We start from the raw sequence: 6,984 nt of genomic DNA, 5'->3' as shown, positions 1-6,984 counted from the left end.
CTTGGAGGAAGGAAAGCAAAGTACACCCCTCCTTTCCCTCACTCTCACCCTCCATCTCTCAACTGATCCTCCCCACCCCACCCCATAATATGTCCTCCACGTGGGTGATGAGCTAAGAAATTTTTTCAAGAAAAACTAATTTCACAATCTCTCAGCATGAACTACACAGACGATCTAGCCTTTAGGTACTTTGCCAAAACACCAGAAGTCAAACTTAACATCTCGTTACACAAGCAATTACAAATTCAGGGTACCAAGGGTACATAATAACAAAGATGTTTGGAGCCAGCCCACTTTACCTAGTCCTGCGGTAAAGCACCAAGATCCTGCTTTTCTAGAGCCTTTCCAGAGAACAAATGAGTAGCTTTTTGCTATAGCTCAAATTCACCTATCTCACCCCACCGAAACAGCAGCAGCTTTGCATACGACAGTATCTGTTTAACACTATACATGTATGGACTCTATGTGCTTCTGTCCCTATCTTTAAAATCATAGATTGCACCCCAATGTTCATAGCAGAAATGTCCACTATAGCCAAACTGTGGAAAGAGTTGAGATGTCCATTGATGGATGAATGGATAAAGAAGATGTGAGATATAGAATATATATGAATATAGAATATTCTATAGAATACATATGAATATATATGAATAGAATATATATGAATATATAGAATATATATGAATTGGTCTTTTGCAATTCCCTGATGCGGTTCATGCCTTCCCCATCTGACCTCTCAAGCCATGGCTGCCAGCACTCTATTCTATTCACACATTCTCTGTTAGGAGACATCTTATGCCTCTCAAGGGATCTCTTGAATGGGGACCCCTTTCAAAATTATTCAAGTCTGAATATATATGAATATTGAATATATATAAATAGAATATATATGAATATATATATTCATATATAGAATATAGAATATATATGAATATATATAGAATATAGAATATATATGAATATATATAAAATGAATATTACTCAATCATCAAAAATAGTGAATACCTATCATATACAACCATGTGGTTGGAACTGGAGGGTATTGTGTTGAGTAAAACAAGTCAATCAGACAATTCTCATACTGTTTCACTCATATGTAGAATATAAGAAACAGGGCAGAGGACCATAGGGGAAGGGGGAGAAAACAGAATGAGAAGTCATCAGAGAGGGAGACAAACTATGAGAGACTCTTAAGTGTAGGAAACAAACTGAGGGCCACTGGAGGGGAAGTGGGTAGGGAGATTGGGTAACTGGGTAATGGGCATTAAGGAGGGCACGTGATGCGATGAGCACTGGGTGTTATACGCAAGTGATAAATTGAACTCTACATCTAAAACTAATGATATACTACTGTAGGTTGGCTAATTGAATTTAAATTTTAAAAAAAAAGAATTTTAGTAGAAAATTCTCAAAAGCAAAACAATAATAATAATTTTAGATTAAATTTTAAAAAATCATAGATTGTAAACTCCCATGAAGGTAGTCTAGGACATCTCTAGAATGATGAGGATGTTGACAACGATGATGGTTGTTAATGACAGTGATGGTGTCAGTTAACAATAATGATAATGATTAGGGGTGAGGGAGCAAAGAGAAATGATTGGCTTATGCATCCTATCTTTGCTAAGCATAAATATATTGCCTAGCCATCTAGGCCCAACTTCCATCAATACCATTCCAAAGATGTGAAATATGTTATCAAATACTTTCTGTGTGTTAAAGAACATACTGTAGTAGCCAACCTCCAGGAGAGTCCCCAGTAATCTTTGCCTCTGGTATTCACATCTTTGGGTGGTCCCTTTCCTCCCTGAATAGGGCTGACCTATGTTACCAAAAAAATATTGTGGAAGTGATTACATGTGACATCTGAGCCTCAGTCATTTAAAAAAGGAAAACCAAACCTGCAATTTCCACCTGGCTATCTCTTTGAAGACTCACTCACTAGACAGCCAGCTACCATGTTGTGAAGGCACTCGGGCAGCCTTCTGAAGAGGTCCATGTGGTGAAGAACTGAGGCCTCTCCCCGAAGCCACACTTCCCACTAGCCATGTGCATGAGCCATCTGAGAATTGGATACTCCAGCTGCAGTGAAGCCTTCATGGGACTGCGGTCCCAGGTGACACCTGGACTGTAACCTCATGAGAGGTCCTGGGCCAGAAGGAGAGACCCTTAGTGCCCAACGTAAGCAACTCCTCGAGTCCTTACTCAGAAATACTGTGTGAAATAATACATGTTCATTGTTATTTTAAGCTGATAGGTTTTATGGAAATTTGGGGCACAGCAGTAGATAACCAGTATATTATGGTGCTTAAAAGCATGGGCCTGGGGTGCCTGGATGGCTCAGTCATTTAAGCATTCAACTCTTGGTTTTGGCTCAGGTCATGATCTTAGGGTCATGAGATCAAGCCCCACGTCAGGCTCTACCTTCCATAAGGAGTTGGCTTGTCCTTCTCCCTCTGCCTCTGCTCTTCTCCTCCTGCTCCATTAAATAAATAAAGTCTAAAAAAAAAAGTCTAGGCCTACATTTACAGTGAGACATTCAAATCTCACCTATGTTAATCATAACTGTGTGATTTTGAACAAAGAATTCAACATTGCTGAGCCTCAGTTTCCTCATCTGAAAAATGAGGGAAAAATGATGCTTGCTTCATAGACTTTCGAGAAGATTAAATTAAAGATGCCCAAAACGTAGTCAGCGCACAGACTGGCATAAGGAATACATAAATATGAGTTATGATTGTTAAACTCTGCAAAAGCTTTCCTGAAGTCCCACATAAAATGAGCCCTACCTTCTCAAAACGCTGGAGTATCTGCAATTGTTTTTGCAAAAACAGAAAGGGAATGGAGATGCAGTTGACATTATCTGAGCACGAGTCGCTGCCCTGGGGACTTGACATGTATTATCACAGCTGATCTTTGCCCCATCCCCGGGTTAAAGGACTTGCAGCCTGGGCGTGGGAGGTATGTTCAAACTACTATCTTGCCCTCTGTGTCTTGTCCGGCAGATGGACGGGGCTAGCCTGCTAGAAGTCCACATGCATGAGGGATCAGGGAACACTGAGGAAATATGCCACCTTAAGGGAGCAGAAATCCTTAACCCAGTTTAGCCGAGTAAAGACGACCATAAATCCTCTGATTCTCCGTCCACTGAGAGAGGTGAGATCTATTTCACTCCCCATGAAGCTGGGCTGGCCTCTGGCTGCTTTGACACATGGAGGGTGTGGAAGGGATGCTGTGCCAATCCCAGATCTAGCCTTTGAAGAGGACTTGCCACTTCCTCTTCGGTCTCTTGCAGCCTCCGGATCAGACCAGCCATCAGACGAATGCCACCTGGTGATTCTAGTTACCACCATATGAGCAGCAGAATCGCCCAGCAGAGCCCAGCCAAATTCCTGTGAACAAATTTATGAGATACAATCAAACGTCATTGTTTTAAGCCACTAAAATTTGAGGTAGTTTATTACATAACATAAGCTAAATGCAGTTCATCTGGGGTCCACTTATCCCAAAGTACCTATGGATAGAACTCAGGGAGTCCATACATTTCGAGAAGAAAAAATTATATCTTTACTTACACAACCTCTAACTCAAATATAGCATAGTTTTTTGTTTAGAATATGGGCAGCAAACTATAGTAGTATTTACTGTCTCTATGCCTTGGGCACTGAGATGGGACTTCTAGGTTTTCCCACTGCCAAGCAGGTTCATGGTGCATGTACATATACACACTCACACAGTGTGAGAATGCTGGAAGAAAGAGTAGAAACACACAAGCGAGGATCAAGGGCAATGGGCCAGTGTTACACAAAGAAGGATGCATCAGAATAGGAGACTCTATTCCAAAACTGTCTCTGACTCCAGCCCAAGCCCCAGAAACAGGGAGGCTGTGTTGAAAGTGGACAAAAGAACTGTTTTACTGAGATAATGGTGAGACTCAGTCCAGAGTAGCACTGTGCGGCAGCTCGAGCAGAAGTAGACAAGTCAACAAGAGCCAGAGGAAAAAGGAGCATGTGGCCAATATCTCCAGACCCCTGAAAGCATTCTGTGAACACAGGCTTGAGTTTTCATGGGACTATTGAGAAATAGTTGGGGATAATCAGGAACTATAGTTTCACAAAATACAAGGGGGAAAGAGTAGAGATATTTGGGAGGACAATCTGGTGACAGCATTTTTCTCCCATGTTGAAATGGCTTTTTTTTTAAGATTTCATTTATTTTTACTTGAGAGAGAGAGAGAGAGTGAACAGGGGAGGAACAGAGGAGGAGGGAGGGAGAGAGAATCTCCAGGAGACCATGTTGAGTATAGAGCCTGACAGAGGGCTCAATGCTAGGACCCTGAGATCATGACCTGAGTTGAAACCAAGAGTTGGTCACACAACTGACTGCACCACTTAGGGTCCCCGAAATGGCTTTGAAAACATGGCTTATATGACAGAGGCAAAATGATCGCCGTCTGGCAGGGACTCAAAGAGAGTCCATGACTTAAGAGAAGAGATCGAGGTGGTAAGTGGCAGAACCAGGATTCAGACTCAGGTCTGCCTGGCTCCAGAGCCCATGTCATGTCTGCAAATTTGGTCCAGTCTCCTGTCCTGTTTCTCCTTCTTAAGGTTTCTTGGTTTTCGTAATACATCTTGAGTTCCCAAATACCTGTGATGCTACTTATGATGTCCCTTTGGCTGACTGTTCTTCCCCAGGTCCTCTTACACCCCACCCTCACATTCCTGAAAATCCTTTTCCTATGAAGTTTGATCTCATTCCATTGGAAGGGTTTATTGTTCTCCTCTCTCTGTTTCCATAACCCTTCACGCATTATGGATTTTATCATGTTACGAGATTTGGCCTCTTCTTTTCCTTGACTAGATCCATAATAGAATTATTAATAATAATAGCTACCATTCACTGAACACTTACTAGATTCTATTCCAAGTACCTTGTATTTAAGTCATTTAATAACACCTCTATAAGAAAGGCATTACCGTTATCCCTGTTTTCCAGAAATGGAAACTAAAACACAAACGTGGACCCACTTGCCTAAGGATACCCAGGTACTAGAGGGAAGATCTGGGATTTGAACCCATGTCCACCTGACTTCCCAGTTTACATTCTTCGCAGAGATTACATTCTTCAGGCAGAGATCGTGACATGTCATCTTCTGCTTTCTCTACACCCAACACAGGACCTGGCCCTTGATGTAGTCTCAGTAAATAACCACTGGATGAATGATGGCATAAACATATCAACTCTCTTTGTGTACTGCTGTACCCAGCTACGGGTCTGGTCTGCCCACTAATATTTGTTGATTGACTGACCAACCAAGTAAGTTCTTTTTCAGCTCTGTGCCCTGTGATGAAAGGGGGATGGGACTACAGAAATGAAATCATCCTCCTAGACAAGAATTTTCACAACTCTTGATTCTGAAGTCTCTGCTCTTTTCTGGGGTCTTCACCACCAAAAATCATTTTGAGAAGCCTAACCGAACCCAAACCCTGCCAAGTTCTTGGACCAACCCCGTGATAAACTGGGGAGTCCAGTGAGCAAGCCAAGGAGGAACTGAACATGTTGTCTGTGGCCTTCATGCTACAACTATTTTCCAAGTCAGACCCAGAGGTCTGGTCTCGAAGCAAGCCAAGACTCATAAAAAAAACAGACTTAGCATTCTTGAGCCACTACTTCAAGAAAATGGTAATAATAATGAGTTGAAAGAATAATGGCTCCTAGGCCATTATTTATGAGTCCTGGGGGCAGCCAGGCAACTTCGGTGTAAAACCTTATAGGTGTCACTTGTGACGGGGAAAGATGAGGTGTGAAAACAGAGAGAAAATGATCCAGATGGAGACTCAGAACACGACCAGCACCTATGGGCTTCCGGCCATCAGAGCCAACTTCCCTGAGGTGTGGGAGGTGGTGGGATGTGGACCAACTATTTCGGGCTCCCTGCCTCCTGGATGTAAGGTCAGATTGTTCTTCCCCACCTCCTGTCAGGTGCAGCCATGGTTTTTCTCTGGCCTCTGCGACGGAAGCAGAAGTGACGAGTGGTGATTCTCCATGACCCCTGCCAGAATGTGGGGATCCAGGAGCCCGTGTTTTGTCTCCATCATCCTGGGTCCCTAAGGACTCCCGAGCTAACCTTGCTAACCCCCAGTGGGCATGCAGCATGAGGACAAATAAATCTTTGTTGCGCAAACAGGTAAACCACTGTGATCCGGGGCCTGCTTGTTACCTCAGCCTAATGAACCCATCCTGACTGATAATGAAAGTGACCTCTCAGGAGGGATCTCAGGAGAGAAAGGAGCCAGGTTTCAGGAATCAGGCGGATGGGCGAGATGGCGACAGCAAATTCAAAGAAGCTAAAACAAGGGTGTATATGAGGAGTGAGAAACAGTGGCTCAGGAGATATTCCCCCCAGAAGCAAAACTCTGAGACAAGAATTTGGATGTGAGGGATTTATTTGGTAATTGATCCCAGAAACACCAAGAAGGGAGAGAGGAAGTGAGATGGGGGAGAAGAGGAAGCCATCACAGGGAGGGGTCTTTCACAAGTAGGTGGGGCTCAGTACCACCAGGAACCTCTGAGAGATGGTGCAGAATATGCCCCAGAGCTGGTGATTATTTGTCAACATTTGCCAATAGCAGAGGCTGGTCCCCAAGTGTCAGTCCCCAGCCAAGCTGGCGGGCAGAGCTGTAGGTGCCCATGCCTGCAGGGTGCCTCAGGCATGAAGTGGAATGAGAAGTGACAGAGGCAAAGGGCAGGACACCAACAGCATCTGTGACAAAGAGCAAGGAGGCCAATGTGGCTGGAGAACCAGCATTTGCATGTACACAAGTATAAATGACTGGAACCACCCCAAAACCACTGGCAATGTCCCCAGACTCAACAAATTCTTCAGGCTTTTACTCCCTTATCAGGACGACGCAACCCCTTCCCACTTGCTCTCCCTGCCTCCAGCCTCACCGGGGTCGAATCCAAAGTGGCCTAGAAAATGTG

This window comes from Mustela erminea, chromosome 6 (genome assembly GCF_009829155.1).
Source record: "Mustela erminea isolate mMusErm1 chromosome 6, mMusErm1.Pri, whole genome shotgun sequence".
Taxonomy (NCBI): domain Eukaryota; kingdom Metazoa; phylum Chordata; class Mammalia; order Carnivora; family Mustelidae; genus Mustela; species Mustela erminea.
This window is presented reverse-complemented; position numbering follows the sequence as displayed.